Source organism: Convolutriloba macropyga, chromosome 10 (genome assembly GCF_964194025.1).
Source record: "Convolutriloba macropyga chromosome 10, txConMacr16.3, whole genome shotgun sequence".
In the NCBI taxonomy this organism is placed as follows: Eukaryota; Metazoa; Xenacoelomorpha; order Acoela; family Convolutidae; genus Convolutriloba; species Convolutriloba macropyga.
Genome location: NC_134477.1, coordinates 50,671,511 through 50,693,675, shown reverse-complemented (window position 1 = coordinate 50,693,675; position 22,165 = coordinate 50,671,511). Strand labels below are relative to the sequence as shown.

The following is a 22,165-nucleotide window of genomic DNA, read 5'->3' as shown; positions in this document are numbered from 1 at the left end:
GAATAATGTTACCAGGGGCCTATGTAGACCACTATTTTGATTTAACCTGCAAACCGGAAACCGATATTTTTTTCGTAGACTGTTGTCAACCGACATCAGTTGTATAATGTTCTGAACGAGAGAGAAATTTAGGTAATGCAAGAAATCAAGAAGTCAGGCGTGATAGAAGCCACTCAGAAACTGAAAAAATTACGATGAAATTTTGAACAAAAGACTCCCGCGACCACTTTAATTGCTTCAAAAATCGTCCGATAAATTTCTAATGTCCAAATTCACTTAAAAATAATAAGTATAGTTTTCAGCTAATTAGAGAAAGCAAAAGACAAAAACCTGAAAAACTCTTAGCCCAAACATCATATATTTGTTCCCGGTTTACCGGAAACCGTGATAATTTTTTCAAAACGTCGAGCACTTCAGGCTTCATCACTGTCAAAACAGATTAAAAAAGGGGCTATTTTTGGTTTATGGTCTATGAAAATAATTATTTGCATTTCAAAATCCAAACTTTTCTAGTTTCTGCAGCTAAAAATTAGTGGAGATAGACTTAAAAAACATTTTCATGTTATGTTTCAGGTATATACCAAGCAATGGGAGGATCACTATTCAAAAACTTCACTTTTTTCCAATACATTTTATTCCGTAATAGAGTTACTTCACCCATAAAATAATCCAATTTTTGCATTAAGAGAGTATTTCTGAAAAAAATTTGATCGGAAAAAACCGTTACAAGAAGATGAATATTAAGAAGACACTCAAACGTGTTAATTTGTTTCCTATCCACCATCTATTGACATGAATACCGCTATTTTGTTTTTTCTCTCCTAGAAAAGAAAATAGAATTTGAAAAAGAGTTCTGAAAAAAGGCGTTAGTTTTGACATAAAAGGTTTTGCTCCGTTTTATTTCAGGACCCAAAAAAGGAACAAAAAGAGCAGCGAGCACTATGTTCAGCCAGCGTTTAGTCTTTGGTGAAAATTGTTCTTTCAAAAAGAATTTTTTTAAAAAGTTTTGAAAGGATAATAGCAGAGCATTTGCTAGAACACATGCCCAGACCATTTTTGTAACTGAATAGTTCCTGCGTTTTCATCAACCAAAAAGAAGTTACTAGATCCAACTTAAAATAACTAAAAGTTTGTCACAACTCATCGTAACTTAGACAACATTTTTTTCAACTGGAGCTAAATAGACCGGAATACACTTTCATTTTTATAGATTTTCTACTACCGTCCAACCAAACAGGTTTATATATATATATATATATATATATATAAACCAACCAAACAGGTTTATATATATATATATATATATATATATATATATATATATGTACGTATATATATATATATATATATATATATATATATATATATATATATATTTGTATATATATATATATATATATAAATATATATATATATATATATATATATATATGTATATATATATATATATTTATATATATATAAGTAGTAATATAGTGAGCTACACTCCCCGGGGGGGGGGGGGGTGAGGTCCCCCATGTATTAAGATAGGGTATAGCGTATTTTTCGGGATTTGGGTCCTCCGTAACGTATTAAGATAGGGAATGAATTAGCATGTATTAAGATTAGGTATAGCGACGTTAATGTATTAAGATTGGGTATAGCCGCCATGTATTAAGATTAGTTATAGCCGGCGACATGTATTAAGATTATGCGCCGACATGTATTAAGATTAGTAATAGCCGCCGACATGTATTGAGATTAGTAATAGCCGCCGACATGTATTAAGATTAGTAATAGCCGCCGACATGTATTGAGATTAGTAATAGCCGCCGACATGTATTAAGATTAGTAATAGCCGCCGACATGTATTGAGATTAGTAATAGCCGCCGACATGTATTAAGATTAGTAATAGCCGCTGCCATGTATTAAGAGTAGTATAGTCGGTGCAAATGTGGGGGGTAGGTTCGGAGACGCTCCTGATAGGCTGAAATTTTGAGGGGAAAAATCAATGTTTGTGTAGTTATTAAGTGTTTACTTGAGAACAATAGAATTGGCGTGGGTAATTAATTGCTGTAATTATGTGAGGGGTAATTATGTGACAGGTTGAATATTGTTTACAACTTTTATGTTATTAAATTGTGAAATTAATTGGTGGGGGTTTTCAATTACCCTAGTTATCTGAGGGGTAATTATGTGACATGTTGAATTTTTGTTTACAAATTTTAGGTCAATTGCAAAGATTGTTCCCCTAATTGTTTGAATCAATTGTGTAACAAATGTCTTTTGCGCGCTCATTAATTGGAAAAAGTCAAGATAGCAAGAGGTAGTTTTGATCTACCGTCCTCTGGGTTATGGGCCCAGCGCGCTCCCACTGCGCCATCTTGCTAATTACATGCATATATGCATTATTTTTTGTACATTATTTGAAAAAAGATGTTAAATAAAAGAAAAAAATGAATTAAAATAGTATAAAATGACAGACACAGTACAAATTATGAGCATCAAAATACAAAATTACTCAATCATTTACAATAAATTGTATAAATTTCAATGAACATCAAGGTACACTTAGCCGAATGGTTAATAAAGTTCGATAAAAAAAGTTTAGAAAACTCACGAGAAACAGTTACGAGAAACATATACTATCGACTTTATTAACTTCAGCTTACTAAATACCAAAATGAACACTACTACATATAGTTACTTATAAAATTTAACACGTGTACATCATGAATATTGTTCAAGTTGGTTTGGAAAAACTTAAATAGTTGAAATGCTGCAAAAATTGCGTAGAATCCACACAAATTTTGCATCTTCTGAAGTGGTCAATGTATTATTTTTTGGTACTTTTTACCTAAAAATTTGTAATGTGTTACTGATCGAGCCAGAGAATCCGCATAATAGTAACTTCTGTTGAGTCGAGCAATCAATATCCAATGTTCACCGACTTCTTTACTCGAAGCAGTGTTAATGATTGCAAAGCTGAATTTGGGTAAATTTGGAATGAAATCTGTTGGAAACGATCCAATGTATTTGATTTTTAGCTCAGGAATGCGTTCAATAATTTTTTGAAGAGATTGATTAATCCATGACAAATAATCTTCTGTTTCAATTCGCAAGCTCCGTTTGAACAGGGATTTCTCACATTACAATCAAGTTGAAATGATTCGTTCTTTTCAATAAAGCAACAATCTTTAGATTGGGGAAATTTACGTATCAGATCTCCTGTAGATTTACTTACTCTGTCTTCACTATTACCTGTGACATCGGGATGAAAGATAATAATGATGATTAAAAGTCCCAGGAATACTGCACAAATAAGGTATACATATAAGTTTGGAGTAGGTCTACCCCAATTTTCATCCATTCCCTATCTTGATATTATAGTGTGAAAAGGGTTGCAACTGGGCGATGAAAGTACGTATCCAACAAATGTTCCAACGCAGAAGGCAATAATATAAAAACCATAAAAAAATGAGAAGAAAATTAAAAAATCTTGATTAATGCAGAGTTCTTCAGACATTCTTAGCAACTGTTCCAAACTGATCAATTTTAACTGTTGAGATTCGTTCTCCGAGAACAATTTACTCGGTAACATTGGTTAGCGGACGTTCAAAGAACATTTCTAAACGAAGACTTTCCCCACTGAGTTCAGGATAATGAACATTTTCACCAGCATCTTGGAGTGATGTGAGATCGAATACAAGCACATAATGATCTGTGAAGAAATCATTCGGTAACGCAGGAATTTCTTCGTTGAAGTTCATTGCCTTCATTGTTGTAACATAAGCTCTACAATTGTTGGTTGTATCAATTGAGACAACAGCTCTCCCCCTCGAACAATTCTCAGCTCCCGCAGTCCAAACTTTCGATAATGAAAAGGATTTTCTTGAAAATGTCCGGTGAATGCTGAATTAGTGTTCATTGCTATTGCAATTCGTCTGATTCGGGCATTATTGAAAACATTTTCCTGAATAAATTGATTTTGTCCAGAAGGAATAATAAATGTTCGCGCAATTGTCTCCATAAAATTATAGCAAGCTGGTTGATGTGTTAGTTGATACTTGATTGTCTGGTGATAGACCTCATTAACGACAACACGTCTCGTAAAAAGTGAACAGTCAAGAACTCTAAGGGAAACATGTGGATTGTAGGAAATCATGTAAAAATTTGGTCTCGCTCGAATCAATTTGAGTCTAATTTTTGTATTTGGAAGTAATAATTTTTCACATTGAAATAAGTCGATTGCAAGTTTACCATATAAGGTAACCCCATCTTTCAACAAAAGCTCTTCTTCCCTATCTATGAACGGACTTTTTTCATAATCACTAGGATCTTTCTCAAATTCGTATCCATGACAAGCCAAAATTCCTTCATTATTCATTGTAGAAGCATTGAATTCATCGGATATCAGAGCTTTGTGGCCATAGAGTCCGTTAGAGTTGTACACTTGTTGATTGTTTAAATACACTTCGCAGTTGGAGAAAAGAGAGTGTAACAAGTTGTTGACATGAGTCAAATATTGTAAATCATCATCAGTGAAAGTCATACCCATATCTGGTTTTCCATGCTCCTCTTTTTTCATGAAATCGTCAAATAATCTTCCCTTTTGTAATCCAACTTTAATTTGTAAATGAATATCTCTCATATCGAGATAAATACTTCTATCTGTTTCAAATTCAAATTCAATGCTGCTTTCATCCAATGAAGTGCTGGGATAAACTTCTTGAATATGGGATGATTCAATTGGTTCCAAAACCGGAATTTTGTCAAAAATCTCCAAGCAAGAATTTGTAAAGTGTCCATATCGGAAATTACTGTCATTTGTTGATCTGGTATTCATTTTAGTTTGGTAAAAATATCCCTCCTAGTTCGACGACGTCGACTGATTTTTGGCGAGCGTTTTCGAATAATACGTCGTTTTCTAGGTTTTCCTCCTCCTAGTTGTTTACGTAAAGTTTTCTTTCCAACATCTGTGGCTGCAGATTTGAACTTTTTCCTTCCAGCTAATACATTTCCGATTTCTGGCGCAGCTAATTCAATCAAGTCAGCACCAACTCTTTTAGCTGCTGGTACAACATATCGTCTCAAAAAAGGAATTGCAGTTCTCCCAATTGTTTGTGCTAAAGCTCCAAATCCTCTTCCCCTTTGTCTTGAATAACCACGAAAATACGGTAAATCACTGTCTGCAACCATTTTTTGTAAACTTAATTTTAAAAATGATTGTCTGAAGCTCTTCTGAACATCAAAACAGCTCTTGTTACACCTACTGAATTGAACGGAACTTTTTCACCGTATGAGTCGCGGAGCTCAAGTTTAATGCTGTGGAAAGAATTTTTAAGAATTTTTTTAAATTGTAGATTTGGGAAGTTTTGATAATTCATATATTCTCCAGTAGATATTATGTCTCCATTCTTAATTTTAGAAATAAACGGAATACATCTCAAAAGCGCGGCTTTTGTATCACCTACAATATTGTATTCAACAATATCACTGTATATCATGAGAGTATGAATTCGAACAATATCATAGGGAAATTTAGGAAAATGTGGTCCAGCACCACTCATAAAAACACCCATTCCGTAAACAGCTTCCTCACACCCAAATACGTGACAGAGATCAGTACTGAAGATAACTAGTAACGAGTTTTCATTAGGAAGGCTTAGGGATATTCTCTGTGTAATTCTGTTGACTTTTATTTTGATTGGGGTTTTCTCATATTTTTCTCTTTCCTGAATTTGTTTGTTCATTTCGTTCACAATATCAGATATTGATGGATATAGTCCTGCATCAATTGAATAATAATCGGAAGGTTTTGTATCTGGAAATGCAGCATCTAGATAGAAAAATTTTCCATCTGTAATATTCTGGTACAAAGACGGATATGATAGTTCGGTTATTGCCACCTCCCATTCTCCTTCAAGGTTAATCTGTTCGGGAAGGAAATTGGTAAAAGAACTCAATGTATTATTTGGATAACAATCAAAGGATGCGTTGGAAACCAGCTCTACCGTAAAAGAGTTCATCACTAAATGATACACTTTGAGAGCTCTTGTTCATAAAATTTTCCTAGTATTTCATCACCCTGCTCTCCCTTGAGGTTGTATGTTGGAGGTTTGTACGTAGCAATCTTAACAATTTCAAAGATTTCACTCGTGAACTGTGACTTGTATCCTTTTCTAAAAGGAATATCGTATTTCGAAATTCGTACTTTATCCCCTACTTTAAACCGAGGTTTTTTGTATTGTCTGATGGGATTTTTGTAAAAAATTGATAAAAAGTCTTTGTTTTTTACCTCTTTTGGAGCTTTACCTGTAGATCTATTTACTCTACTATTCATTGTATTTAGGAAAGATCCCATTTTTACAAGGTACTTATGCCCGTTTTCTTCCATGAAGCGATAAATAATGTTTTTCAAAGATCTGATAGCTCTCTCAGCTACGGCAGCTTTTGTTTCACTTCTCGTTGAATAAATTTTAATTTTCTTTTCTCCACAAAATTTCCGAAATTCGCCACCAAACTCTGTTCCTTGATCAACCCATACTTTTTGTGGGATGTTGTTTTTTCGTAGCATTTTTTTGAAAGCTGCTACAGCATCTGTAGAATACTTTGATTTCATTGGTTGAACACGGACAAAACGAGAAAATACATCAACGCAGATTAATAGATACTTTACTCCGTTATTAAACTCTGACAATTTGTCCATAAAAGCTAAATCAAGACACCAAATTTCATTTATCCGCTTTGCAAATGCAGGTAATCGTCTAAAATGTCGATTTGCTTGACGGTATTTTGTATAGGAATTTTTAGTGTGGAGAAAGGAAATAACCTTGCCTCTTGATAAACCGCTCGCTTTTTGAAGATTTCTAACCGATCCAAATGCAGCTTTTCCTTCTTTGTATAATCGTTGAAGTTTCGCTTTTTCAGATTTTGAAAGGGATCCAACTCCCTCTGTCTTTGCTTTTGGCATCCTTGTTTACAATTTTGCTCGGACTTATCCCTGTAGCATCAAGTATTGTGTAATATATATCAGGAAATGCAATATTTTTTCTCTTCAATGCGTAAATAAAGTCGGTAAATGCTACATTTGTATCTCTTCCATCCAGTAAAATGGAGTCACTGAGGGACAGCTTGATTCGAGGACATTTGAGTATTTGATCTACAATTGACTCGTTTTTGAATGATTTTGTGTTAGTGGTGATGTCCTTGTGAAGAGAATCTAAATTTTGTGGAACGAAGTTAACTTTTTCCTCACTCTCGTCCAATTTATACACATGTAATTTGAATTTTTGTTCGTAAAGCTGTTGAGGAATCAAAACAAACTGTTCCATTTCAAGAAAGACGGTTAATGATAGACGGAGTTAGAATTGATATAAGTTCTATTCCTTTCCTTGAACTTAAAATTGCTCGCCTTTTATTTATTCCAGTTCTTTTTAGAATAAGCTGATGAATTTCATCTTGATACTTTTTTACGTCTCGTTTTTGAATATCTTGCAGTTCTCCTCTGAGCATGTTTACGATGCACTCGTTTAGGAACTGAATAAATTCTTTCGGACAATTTTTTAGGTAAGTTCTTTTGAAGTTCCGTGAATAACTTTGGAACGTTGTCAGAGTAGAGAGATGTTGTGTGCTCATCACTCAAAAATGTGGTCTGCTGTTTATGTTGTGGAAGGAAAAAAATTGAAGGAATCGATCCACTATTTGTACAAAATCGAAGAGAGTCGACTGTTTTGGGAGTTAAATCAATAAGTAAATGACCATAAGGAATAGAAGTTGCTTTGGTATACCAATCTTTTAATTGTGAACCTAATCCCAACTGTTGGCTCAGAGTGTTTATTTGCAGTACATCTCTAGGAGATTTGAACAAGACGATATGAGTATTTTGTAACTCTATATCTCTTCCTAATCTACTCTGATGAAATAAATTGTGTTTGATGTATATTGTGCTGAGTCCTTTATGTCTTCTAGCTGTTGCAATTTTAACGAAATCTTTAGAGCTGGTAATCTCCTCACAAGAGTCGTCAAAAATTAACAGATACTTTGTTCCGTTATTTGGGAGGTTTTGAATAAACTCAAAGTCAACTCCTTCTATGAACTCAATATTTTTAACATCTTTAGACATTAAACCATAAAGAGATTGATAATGTTGATAGAAGTAGTAAATTTTGTCGAACTCTGGTTGAAAAGTTCCAATTGTTAACCATTCATGTATAAGATGAGATTTCCCAGATCCGCTTGGACCAACCAATGAAATAAAAATTCGTTCTTTTGTGGAAATTATCTTGTTCATAATTTAGGTGAAGGTAAAATATAACCAACTGTACTAGAAAGGATTGCAATCCAAACTGTTGTTTCTTCACACGTTGTAGCCAATGTTATTCGTACTATACAACAGACCAGAATTACGAGTATAACAAAAAATTGGGACAGAAAAACGACTAGAGACCTATTACAAGTCTGTCCAAAACATTTCCATGATTGTCGTTCCTGATTATTATCATCAAAGACAAAATTACCCAAATTTAATCCTTTATCTGTATGCTCAGTCATTTAAACGTAATCATTGAGACGATAGAGAAAATGTTTCAACTGAATTGTGATGTAAATAAATAAAAAAATGAGATAAGCTTCTAAACATAAAAAAGAAACAAACAACAGCGACAGCCAAAACACTGTCTCTTCACAGGAATTAATAACAGAAGGCCTAAAAAAGGAGAATAAATTCAAAATTAAGAAAAACGACAGAATTGAAATGAAGAATAACTGTGTAACGCTAGGACAAAATTTGTTCAACTTTCTCATTTTTGAAGCAACTTTTCTATGTTTTGTAGGCGAAAAAAATGATTTTAAAAATTAATTAAAAGACAATATGATACATTACAATCAAAGTATATAAAAATTTTTACAAATATTAAATTTTGTCAAAAAAATTAAGAACCCAAGTTCCATAAGCATAAGCTTTCTTCTCTGCACAGTGCAATGTTTTCTTGTGTCGGTAGGGGTAGTTACTACATTCCCAGATTGTATCTTCGTTGGAAATCAACTTAGAGGCTTTTGGACATCCAAAATCGTCCAAATTTTCCACATCCTTACACAAATAATTGGATAGGATTTTACATTTCTCCAATCCTTTGGCAAAGTATTCGGTTGTAGGAGAACAATGTTGATGAATTATGGTTGGAAGATCTGAGTAATCAACTTTTCCATTATTCCAGTTTATTCCATGTAAATTCTTTGTGTTCCACTTTGCTTGAAATGTTGGCTTGTAGTCATTCGGTGGGAGGAATGTATATCCTAACACAATTCCGTCCTTGAAAATTCCCAGCTCCTTGACAACTGTTCCCTCCAAGCACTCAATATCAAACACAACGAGAGTCATCCTCTTTTTAGCTGAGATAATTGACAAATGATTAACAATCTAGTATTTTAAAAATATGAGGATGACAAACTTTGATGTAGAGACAAAAGAATAATCCAGTTATATGACCTAGAAGACAGGAGCTGGGTAATTGCGGCAGCATGTAACAATAACCTGGTCCTTCGTCTGTTGTTGTTTTCACAGCTCCAGCAGAATCATGTAAAATTGCATGTAGACGAAAAATTTTTGATCTAGCTAAGAAAAAGTCCAAAAGAGAGTTTCCATATCCAATTCTTCCTCCGTGAGGAAACTTTTGATCAATTTCGTCCAAATCGACATTTCGGTCCCAAATTTTACACGCTGCGAGAAAACAGTTTTCACGTTTTTTGTTCGTAGGGAACATTGAAAGTATGCTTCCGTATCAATTGAAAATGTTTACCAGAGTAACAATATTCATTAACTCTGAGTTGTTTCGTCCAAAATAATGCAAGTCTTTTTGTAATTTTCTATATAGGAAAGAAGTGTTGGTAGATGATCTACTAGATTTTTATACTCCTCTTTTTTCAAATCAATCTTTGTAAGAAAACTCCACTGATATCCGTTCCAGCGATGTTGAGAAATGGAAATTTCTTGTTTGTCAGAACGATATGTTAGAGTTGTTCTGCGCAGCCCATTATGAATAACCCACTTGAATTCAGAAATTTGGAACTCTACGTCTAAATTATCCAAATTGGGAAAATTTTGCGCTTCAAGAACTGTATATGAATACCTTTTAAACTCGTGATGTAACCTGACGTGAAAAACTTTTGATTTATCTCTGAGACTTAAGAAAATGTTTCTAGAGCATCCAATATCCCAACTCATTCTAAGAAGAAAAAAGTTTCAAATGAAAAAATGTTTACTGAAAGTCAAACACATATAATCACCAAATATTCATCATTCAATATAAAAAACATCATAATATTGCGCAGCAGTAGTTATTGAAATGTAAATTGTTCAATATTAGAGAAGTCTTTAAGATTTTCAATGAGTTCCTTGAATTCTTCCATTTTATAGCTGACGTAAGTCACTTGCTTGAACTCATTGCTCTCTTTGCGACAAAATAGTCGGATCTGGACATAAACTGAAGCTGGATTGTCCTGAACGTACTGTATAAAGGTAACGTAGAGTCTTCGATTTTTTCCAATGCTGATCTCTCTTGCTTTGTGACATTGTTGCAGCACGTCTTCCATTTTTGGGTTCTTCTCAAATTGAGCTGGATTTTCTCGAATTTCCCAGTCTCCATTCAGCAGATCGTTCTTCAGAAGACAAAATTTCTTGAATTCGTAATCTCCAATTCTCGGTTGTTGGTACTTTTCAAATGTTCCACATTTATCTTTTTTAAAGACTTGAAAAGTTGGTTCCGAGTAATTTTGTCCATTTCTAAATATTTGGGACACAGTAAATCTCCCAAATCTGTTTGGATGAGAACCAAAGTCAATATAAAATGGGACGGAATCAGTACCCAATTTAGGTTGTGAATCTGTAAACATTGATGGAGCGCTCGAGTAACAAGGAGATACTTTGGAGAGAGACATTTACGTAACTTGAGTAAGCTGCGAGAAATTGATTAAATGATTTGCTTAAAAAATTAAGGGCCTCTACAACGCAGAATTTCCTTTTATGCTAATGACATCATTGTTTTCGCACAATTTCCTAAAAAGGAAGAGAAAAATGTGTCTATTTAGAATTCTTCCTTAAAAGGATTTCTAATCAGAAATTTTCAATAAAGAAAACTTTTGAATCATTATAGAAAAAGAGTCTTTGTGTTTAGCACGTCTGTGTTGCATTAGAGAGAAGTAGTGACGAAAATATTTTGAACAAGTAAAACATCGAAATTTATTAATCCGCTGTTTCTTGAATTGATTCATAGTTAAAATGAGATTTTAAATTGCACATAACAATTTCATTGGTTTCCTTATTTGGAATTTGAATTCCTTTATAATTTATAAGTTGATTTCCTTATTTGGAATTTGGTTTTATTTATAATAAATAAATTAGTTTCCTTATTTGGAATTTAAGTTCAAATAAGGAAATCAATTTCTTTAGAACTAAATAATATTACAGAATGGCAGCAGTTATGTGTCAGGTTTTACCACACTTTTACAAAAAATTCTGTGAAAAGGCGTTGTTTATATCTGTATCTGTCAAAGATTATAGACCATATATTCTTACAAGTGAATATGTTGTTGCTTCACACAACAGTTTCTGTCCCCTGAAAACCTGTCGATATCACATTGTTCTCATTTCTTTCTCCATCGGAGACTTGCTTCAAAAACTGGAAGATCTCTCCTATTTATATCAGACAGTTGATTGTTTATATACATTATATAAACATCAATTTTTTGGCAATATTTTGGAAGAATCGGGACTTGTCTTTACTCAGTTAGACAGAGCAGTACAACACAATTATGAGAACAAATATGTTGAGAAGTTACCTAGTGTGTCTAAAAAACGATTGAGTAGAAAGAAGTTCAAGAGACATCTACTGCGCGCTGAACAAAGAAATGTAAGCACACAAACAATGGGATCTTCTTTTCTGGACAGAATTCAATCTCTTAAAAACTCAAAATATGAGGGTGAATTGATAAAAATTGTTGACTGTTTGTTAGACGGCCATGGCTTAATTGATAATTCTCTGTTATATCTTGAAATTAGAAAGTAATAAATTTGTAATTGCATCACAATTATTTACATAGTATCAGTTTTATGTTTGGTTTAAAAATCAAGAAAATTCAATTTCTCTTTTTTTTACAATCTCTTTCTTAAATGTTTAAATTGATACCTCTAATCTGTTAAATGTCAAGTTTTGTAACAAATTATTCTTTTAAAAGTCGAGTTTTCTCACAAAAATTTTTGTTAACTGTTGGGTTTTGGATCAATTTATTTTAATAAAAGTCGAGTTTTCTCAACGAAATTTTTGTTAAATGTCGAGTTTTCATTCAATCTTTTTGTTTAAATATCAAAAAACAGTTTCCAATTGGATACAATAAAGCGCAAATTTTTTCCTGATTTTCACCAGTTTACGGTATAATTTAACGCAAAAAAGGAAGAGATTTTTAATTTGTAAAATGACAAGTTTTCTTTTTCTATAACAACTTAAAAATCGAGTTTTCATACAGGTTTTTTTCTTAGAAATCAATTTTCTGCTCAGTTTTTTTTCTTAAATATCAAATTTTTGATCAAAAACTTTTGTTAAATGTCGAGTTTTGATAATGCTATTTCCGTTAAATATCAAGTTTTGTAACGAAGTTTCAAAATTCAAAATTTTGTTTGATTATATCCTTGTGAACTGGTTTAAAAAAGAAAGCTCACATGAGAAAAATTATATTATAAAGAATGTTTAAATACATCACCAGGAAAATGTATAAATCAACATACAACTTTTCCGTTAAGAACGATTACAAATGAAGCTGCAAAATTGTACCAACTCGAATCTATTCAAACAGAGTTCTCACAACATACTCTGGTAAGTTTTGAATCTCATTCCCAAAAGGTCTAGAACGTTCAAATATTACTGGAGGATCAGTTGGTTGAACGCTGATTGAAGTTGTTGAATTTTCATCAGTCAGCAAAATTGGATTGTGCGCCGTTCCATCCTCTATGGAAGGTGTTGTCATTGATGGAGTAGTCGACATATCAGTAGAACCATAGTACTGTGCCGGATCAAAGTTCTGCTGTTCATTTGCTGTCCAAGTGCTAGTATCAACACTTAGCTCGCTCCCATCAAAGCTTGACACAGTTTGAAGCAAATTCCCTGACTCCTCCACTGAACTCAAAACTTGATTTACATCCGGGCTAGAGAACCAAGAGTTGGGAATTTGCCCTTCTTCCCAAGGGAAAGTATATTGAATGTTGCCAGCGACGTAGGTAGGTGGAAATTCTGTCCCAGCAACGTGAGGATAGTGGTGCCCACTAATAACAGCAACCTCGTGTCCCATCGCTTGAGTTCCAAGCTGATTCTCCGTAATTGGAACCTGACCCTGATGATAGGTGTCGAACTGTTGTCGCTGGTGTTCAATAATATGCCACACAGTGATGGGTAAAGTCATTACAGACTCATATAATCCGTTTGATAAGTCTTTAATACTTATCCGAGCAGTCTCCTCAGTGAAGGAAAATGAGTACAGAAGACTGTTGTTTTGCACAGTAAACTCCATTTTGTTCAGATGAGTTGATAGAAGTGGATTTTTTAGAAACAAAAGCAGTTTGTAAATGAACGTATTGAAAACTGTCAAGTAGAGAGTAAGTTAGAAAACAACAAATTTCACTTTATAGTAGGACAAAAAGAATATCTAAGTTAGAAACAGATAAACGTTACAACTGAAGTAAGATCTGTAGATAGGAAGAATGTGAATGTAGGAACTCAATTGTATAAAGTTTTGAAGAATAGTTAGCAGGACGATGAGGAACAGAGGTGAAATTAATTTTGAGGAAATGAAAGAGAATGATGAAGTCTAACTTTGTCGCTCCTATTTATAGTGAATTCCGTCCAATAAGAACAAAGTAACCAAAGAAGGAATTATTTTGTAGAAAAACTGACGTTAGTAACCGAAACAGGAAATGGAAATCATTTAATGTATCCAAATATGGAAGAAGTTGTTATAAAATGATGCTCGTATACGAAGCAGGAACATCAATGCGTGAATAGAAACCAAATATGGTTTTTGAATAATACATGTATCACATGATACGACTACTTGTTTACTAAATAAGGATAGCTCATTGGGAACGAAGTGACATAATTTACCAAAAATGTTAAGCTCTGATAAATTTGTTCAACTTCGTTAAATTTTAAATCAATCTCGGAAAGTATTCCATTTTTGGAACAGAACTTTTGTATATATATATATATTTGGGAGCCGAATTCCAAATCGAATTTTTACTCCTTCAGAATTGTAATCTGTATAATAATGAAAAAACAACGCGCTTTGTACAGATGAAGTGATTGCTATGGGGTCAGGAATTGGAATACAGTTCGCTTGTGCTAGATTTCTGTACTGTTCTAAAATTTCGGGAACAGAATTCAAAATAAATAAAAATTTCGTACTTGTTAATGTGTAGCTCTGACGATAAATCAAATGATTGTTTCGTTATATAATCATCATATTTGAATTTTTTAATGGAAAATGTTGCATATTCGAATCCTTTACTAAATCGGATTATTCTGTCATTCTGAACGCAAATGTCAAAGAAATTGTAGAAAAAATAGGAATCAACATCAATCTCGTCAACTTTGTAAGCATCGGCAATTCCTTCTTTCCTCTTATATATTTTTTCCAACAACTGTAAATGATTTTTGATTAACATTTTTCGCAAATGAGCAAAATTTCACGCAATACTCTGTTTATGTAAAAGAAAATTAAAATTAAGAAACAATTACACAAAATAAAATCGTTAATCTTCAGAATAATTTCTTTAACACGGGATTTCGATTGGTTGAGAGGTTCCAAGACAATAACGTTAAGTTGTAAAGTAAATATTTGTTCGTGAAGTATGGATGAATATTTGTTTTCGACATCTTTAACATTGTTGTAAAAGCACATTCATGTGCTAATTTCAATTTTCAATAGGACTAGATTTGTTTGCAAGCACCGAATTCTGTCAATTGCGGATAGACACAAATTTGAATCACAGAGTTTGTTAAGATTGGAACAATTTGTTTGAATTTGTTGTGAGTCTGTTTTTGGATTATGACTGGATGAAATATGAAAACTTATATAAAATGTAAAAGAAATGATTAAGAAGATATATAAGAATGATTTGCTATTTTTGAGTTTACTCCAAGGAATGAATTCACATATTTAAAAAGAGTGTTCTTAATTATTAAAGGTATTTGTAAATGGAAGAATCTGATTGGTTTATTCATTATGTTCTAGAATGTTCGGTTATGACAACAAGCTTCTTAAAATGGAAATGATAAATTTCCATATATGGAGTGATGCGTCATAGCTGCGTTCCCTAAATGTACAAAAATAATTTCTTTCATTCTCACTTTGTTATTGTCACAATTAGTTGCTCGCCACAATACCCGAATTTGTTTCATCTTGTACCAAAACAATGCCTTCTCTCGATAGAAATGTCCCAGTGAAATGCACAAAGTGCAACAAAATGGTGGTGAAGAAGAATATGGCAAGACACAAGCAGTCTTGTGATAGTGGGACTCTATTTTGTCCCAAATGTCCACATTTCAGTACAAAGAAGAAAGAAGACATGAATTACCACATTGCTAAGCATCACGCTCCTAAGGATACAAAGCTAAGCACTATGTGTACTGTATGCTTGGAGGAGTTTCCGAGTTTCTATTCTCTTCAACAACACAAGAGGAGAAAGCATGGAACTTCAACAAAAGTTGGAACAAAATCGAGTGAAAAGCTTAAAGAAGTTCTAGAATCAGAGGAGCTGGAAAAGGACAACGAGCAGCTACAAAAAGAACTTAGTGCTCGCCAGCACTTTTTTGACGATACTGAGATGGAAAATGGAAGACATCAAGTGTTCAACTTCAAGCTGTCCAAGCTCGATCCTCATGAAATTAATAAAAAGTTGAAAGAAGTATTCGAAAAACTCAACTGTGCAGCCAAAGTCAACTTAGCTCTAGGATTTATATTAAGAAATGTGGATACGGACGAGTATCGATACTTCTACGCTCACGAGAACAACACTTTCTTCGAGAAATCTCATCTACTCTGTTCCAAAGGAGACTTAGTCTCTCTTCAGGACAGGATTGAAAAGATGGATTTAGTGGAGACGTGTGCTCAGGAGCGGGAGAATACAAAATGGCGATTTGCTCTGACTACAAATGTAACAATATTTTGCGCTCTCCTAAAATCTAAAATCCATTCCAATGGGATGTATCGATGCTGTTCTTCCTGAACAGTTACTCAGACGACCAGATGTGAATTGTCTCGTATCGAATGGCTATGGTGAGACTTACAAAGATTATCTTTGCTTATTCCGAGCTATAGCTGTTCACTTATATGGATCATCGGAGCTTGAGATCAATGCAAAGAATTTGTTTAGTGCATTCCTCCACGAATCTGGACAAGACGCAATCAATTTCAGAGGGGTATCGATCGATCATCTTGTATTTGTTGAAAATGCGATAAAGCACAACATATTTATTTACGATATTGACATTGTAGATGGAGATTTTGTTGGTGAACTTGCGAGGCGAAGTATTGAAATGAATGAGAAAAATATTAATTTATTACGTTACAACAACCACATATGCTATGTAGATGATATCAACACATTCTTTAAACGATTCCGTTGTCCCAGTTGCGATACGTTCATTCAGAAAGCGGGAAATTTCAACCGCCATGTTAAAACGTGTAAAGATAGAGTACAGCATATTTACCCAAAGAGTGTGTATACATTGCGCGAGACCTTATTTGATAAGCTTGATGGATTTGGAATTTCCTACAACGGAGATCAAAAATTGTTCAAGAACTTGGCTATTTTTGACTTTGAATCGATATGTGTACCCTCCGACCAATTAAAAGATACAAACACAACCACTGGGATTGGAAAGCATGAACCAATCTCTGTCTCTATTTCCTCCAATTTAATTGATGAACCTGTCTTCCTATGCGATAAAGATCCGAAAGCTCTCATTATATCTTTTGTTGAAGCTATTGAAGACTTAGCAAACAAAAGTAAAACTGAAATGTGGACAAAGTTTTCCTCTATTGAAGCAGTAATCAGAGCACGAGTTAACGCAATTGGTGAAAATTTAATTAAAAGAAAGGATCAAAACGCTTCAACATTTGAGTGTGAAGATGAACGTACCGAAGAAGATGATGAAGCTGATATGTCTACGCAATTTCTCCAAATGCAGAAAAACCAGCTTTTGGACTTACAGCAGCACTTTGAGCGTTATGTGAACACTTTACCTGTGTTCGGATTCAATAGTGGAAAATATGATTTAAATCTCATTAAGTCCTATCTCCTACCCTATCTTATTCATGAGCGCGACATTCAACCTACTGTTATTAAAAAAGCAAATCACTTTGTTTCTCTTAAGTTTGGTGATGTACAATTTCTCGATATCCTCAACTTTCTCGGTGGAGCTACATCACTTGATTCTTTCCTTAAAGCATACAAGACAAATGAGACCAAAGGATTGTTCCCCTATGAGTGGTTTGACTCTCCCGAAAAGCTCGATGCAACTTTTCTCCCTCCTTACGACCGTTTCTTTAGCAAACTGAGAAATTATAATCCACTGGAGAAGGAATTTACTGATTTCACTAAATTGCTTAACAGTGGATTTTCTCAACAAGAGTCATTAAAAAAGTTGAGGTTGAAAAATGTTCCTCCATCTGGAATTGACAATTACAATTACCTGAAAGTGGTCTGGGAGCAAGAAAAAATGGCTACATTCAGAGATTTTGTCAAGTGGTACAACAACAAGGATGTTGTTCCAACACTGGAGGCAATGCAAAAAATGATGGAATTTTATCACAACAAGGGCATCGATAGGTTAAAACTCGGATGTACACTTCCGAACTTGGCTAATATCTGTCTTCACAAGTCAACAAACCACAAGTTTTTTCCATTTGTTGAAGCTGACAAAGATTTACATGACAAAATACGTGAGGATATGACTGGTGGTCCATCTATTGTTTTTACTAGAAAAGCAGTAGTTGATCAGACCTTCATACGAAACTCTGAAAACCTTTGCAAGTCTATCGTAGGTATTGACGCTAGCCAACTCTATCCCTTTTCAATGTGTCAAGAAATGCCCACTGGACTTTACACTCGATGGGAATTTGATACAGATTCTCAAAAATTCAGGGCTCGAACAAACAGATGTCGATCATTTGAGAACATGGTTATGTCATATCTTCAATCACAACGTTCCGAAAGTAAAATTGAGAGCTACTACACAACCGGAAAACAGAAGAATATTGATTGTTTTAGCGTAGACGGATTTTGCACACATTGTAATACGGTGTTTGAAGCCATGGGTTGTTACTTTCATTTCTGTCCTTGTCAGGAAGCTAAAGCAAGTCTCTCGGAAGAGGAAACACAGAGAGGGATTAGAAAAAGAGAACATGATGAATTGAGAAGAGATTACTTAAAAAGTAAAGGATATAAGATTGTTGAAATCTGGGAGTGTAAATGGTGGGAAAGTGCTAAAGAAGAAGAAAATGTCAGAAATCACGTGAGAAAGAACTTTCCTTTCAAATTACCTTTGAAGCAAGAGTCTTTACTAGCTAAAATAAGAGATGGGGAGATGTTTGGATACGTACAATGTGATTTGGAAGTTCCCACAGGTTTGAAGTACAAGTTTTCGAATTTCCCGCCTATTTTTAAAAATTTCAACGTTAGTCGAGCTGATATTGGGGATTATATGAGAGATTACGCTGTCGAAAACAACTTACTGAAGCAACCTCAGCGAATGCTAATTTCAAGTTTCAATCTGGAAAATGGAACAATTATTACTCCCCTACTAAATTTCTACATCAGCCTCGGTCTGAAATGTACAAGAATTTATAGATTTGTACAGTACACGCCGCGAAAATGTTTCAACACCTTTGTACAGTCAGTGGTAGACGCTAGAAGAGGTGGAGATGAAAATCCTGATTCCAGCGTTGTTGCTGAAACTATGAAATTATTGGGTAATAGCTCTTACGGTTATCAGATTATGGACAGAAGCAAACATACAGAAACCAAATATTTGAACGATGAGAAGACGCATAAAGCAATCAATGAGAAAATATTTAAGCGGATGAACAATGTCTCAAAAGAGCTTTACGAAGTTGAGCTAGCAAAATCAAAAATTGAACACCGCGAACCTATAATAGTTGGATTCTTCATACTTCAGTACGCTAAATTACGTATGTTGGAGCTCTACTATAACTTCTTTGACAGATTTTGCGACGTGGATAAATTCGAGGAGTTAGAGATGGATACAGATTCCCTCTATTTAGCCTTAGCTCATGAGAATTTGTATGATTGTATTCGACCTGCTAAAAAACAAGAATGGGAAGCATTGAGAAAGCAGGACTGTAACGACTCTTTCCAAGCAGATGCTATTCAAAATTTCTTCCCTAGAACATGTTGTTCTAAGCATAAGAAGCATGATAAACGGGAACCAGGACTTTTCAAGGAAGAATTCAGATGTACGGAAATGATTTGTCTTTGTAGCAAAACTTATTGTTGCTACGATGCACAGTCTGACAAATACAAGTTCAGCAGTAAAGGTCTCAATAAAAGAACACTAGAAGAGAATGGAGATGGACCGATGGAGAAATATCGACGTGTGATGGATGAAATTATCAATCTTACTTCAACAAATAGAGGGTTCAGAACAATAAACCATTGTGTTGCTACGTATGAGCAGACAAAGAAGGGACTGTCCTATTTCTACCCTAAGCGGATTGTTCAGTCTGACGGTATTCATACAGCACCACTCAACATATAACTTAAATGCTTTTACTATAGCACAATTCTTTAGTATTCTCTATTACATTTATACTGTGTCTGTAATTTTATACAATTTTAATTCATTTTTTTCTATCATTGAATTTTTTCCAATTAATGAGCGCGCAAAAGACATTTGTTACACAATTGATTCAAACAATTAGGGGAATAATCTTTGCAATTGACCTAAAATTTGTAAACAAAAATTCAACATGTCACATAATTACCCCTCAGATAACTAGGGTAATTGAAAACCCCCACCAATTAATTTCACAATTTAATAACATAAAAGTTGTAAACAAAATTCAACCTGTCACATAATTACCCCTCACATAATTACAGCAATTAATTACCCACGCCAATTCTATTGTTCTCAAGTAAACACTTAATAACTACACAAACATTGATTTTTTCCCCTCAAAATTTCAGCCTATCAGGAGCGTCTCCGAACCTACCCCCACATTTGCACCGACTATACTACTCTTAATACATGGCAGCGGCTATTACTAATCTTAATACATGTCGGCGGCTATTACTAATCTCAATACATGTCGGCGGCTATTACTAATCTTAATACATGTCGGCGGCCATTACTAATCTCAATACATGTCGGCGGCTATTACTAATCTTAATACATGTCGGCGCATAATCTTAATACATGTCGCCGGCTATAACTAATCTTAATACATGGCGGCTATACCCAATCTTAATACATTAACGCCGCTATACCTAATCTTAATACATGCTAATTCATTCCCTATCTTAATACCTTACGGAGGACCCAAATCCCGAAAAATACGCTATACCCTATCTTAATACATGGGGGACCTCACCCCCCCGGGGAGTGTAGCTCACTATATTACTACTTCTTCACCTAGACCTTTTTCATTGATTTGTTCTTGATGGCAACACAACCGAATTTCAATTTCACATTTCTTAGCAACATAACTGTCAGAGCAAAGCAGTAACATATCTCATTGGTATCAGGGAGAATTACACCCTCATAGCAGCGCACTAATTTAACAAAAAATCACAATGCAATAGGAAAAAGTTGTTTCAAAACTTTATTTTTGAGCGTTATCAAACATTGTGTTCAGTTCGATTCAATAGTATCGATTAAATTTAGCGGCACAAGAGATGCAGTGGCAATTTAAGATGAACTGATTTTTCAAACTATTGTTTAACAAGCAGTTAACAATCGCTACTAAACCAAAACGGGTTGTAATCAAAACTAACATAGCTTTAATAAGAAGGGGGGGTGAAAGAATTCACTATAAAATTCTAAAACTATTTAGAATCATTGCTGCTTGACATGAGCACCTGTTTGTTTTTTTCTATTTGCTAACTCAGTAGTATGGCACATTTTCAATTGATAGGTTCTCCTCTGTTGTCTATTTCATTTTCTGTGCTGTTTCTCTCTTCATGAACAAGTTGTGATCGATAGCTTTTCACTTCTCTTCCCGCTTGATTGGCTGCATCCTTTGCCAGTTTGAATGCCAATCGGGGAGTAAGCGGATACTTACCGTTGATAACTTCTAAAGCATTTTAAAGAATGTCGACAACTCTATACCTTTATCAGCACAGCGCCTATTTAAACAATTACTATATTTGCTCTAATCTAAGAATTTGAAGAACCTTACAAAAGATAAACATGACAAAGTTGGTTAGTTTATGAAACGTTTAATACCCTAAGCAAAACAATAAACATTTATCTTTTCCTCCAGTAGTGGCAGGAGATTTTTAGAGCATATGTTGATTGTCACTCATCTTTCTTTCCATTATCTAATTTATTAAGACTTTATATATTTAAAAAACAAACGTTATATTTAAAATACAAAACCCGTTAACAAAACCCTAATGTTGATCATAATTGTTGCTCTTAAAAATCTAACCAAAAAACCGCTTAACATCAGAGCCCTTTGCCTCTTTTCTAGTTGAATGCTCAGCGCCAATCATCGTTTCAACGAGTCCATTTTGTCCAAAAATTTCCTTGCGAAGGGCTCGTCCTAGCCTGCTAGGAAATTCATTGGCTTCAATTTGCATCAAATCAACATCTCCTTTCATAACACGGACAACGGGGAACGTTTCAAGAAGATGCGGATTTTGATCGACACTCTCAAACCCAAACTTTTGGATTCTCACGCACTCCTCTAACTCCTCCAGCTAAACAAAACGCTTTTAAATGTTAGTATCATTTTGATATGAAATTCAGAGCGCTAGAAAACAACCAAGAAAATAGTCTTTTTTACTGAATTTACAGAACGTCTTTAGTGTCATAAATACGTATTGTCTAAAAAAGACGTAGAGTCAAAAAAGAAGCAAAATTGTAGAATTTTGTAACCAAAAAATTTTAATACAAT

General features: G+C 34.1%; 1 non-coding gene across 1 annotated transcript; it reads right to left on the bottom strand.

Annotated features, from left to right (window-relative positions):
- Nucleotides 1-2,297: 2,297 nt before the first annotated feature.
- Trnam-cau (transfer RNA methionine (anticodon CAU)) lies at nt 2,298-2,369 on the bottom strand. The gene has a single exon. It is a non-coding gene; the product is annotated as a tRNA-Met (tRNA).
- Nucleotides 2,370-22,165: the final 19,796 nt, after the last annotated feature.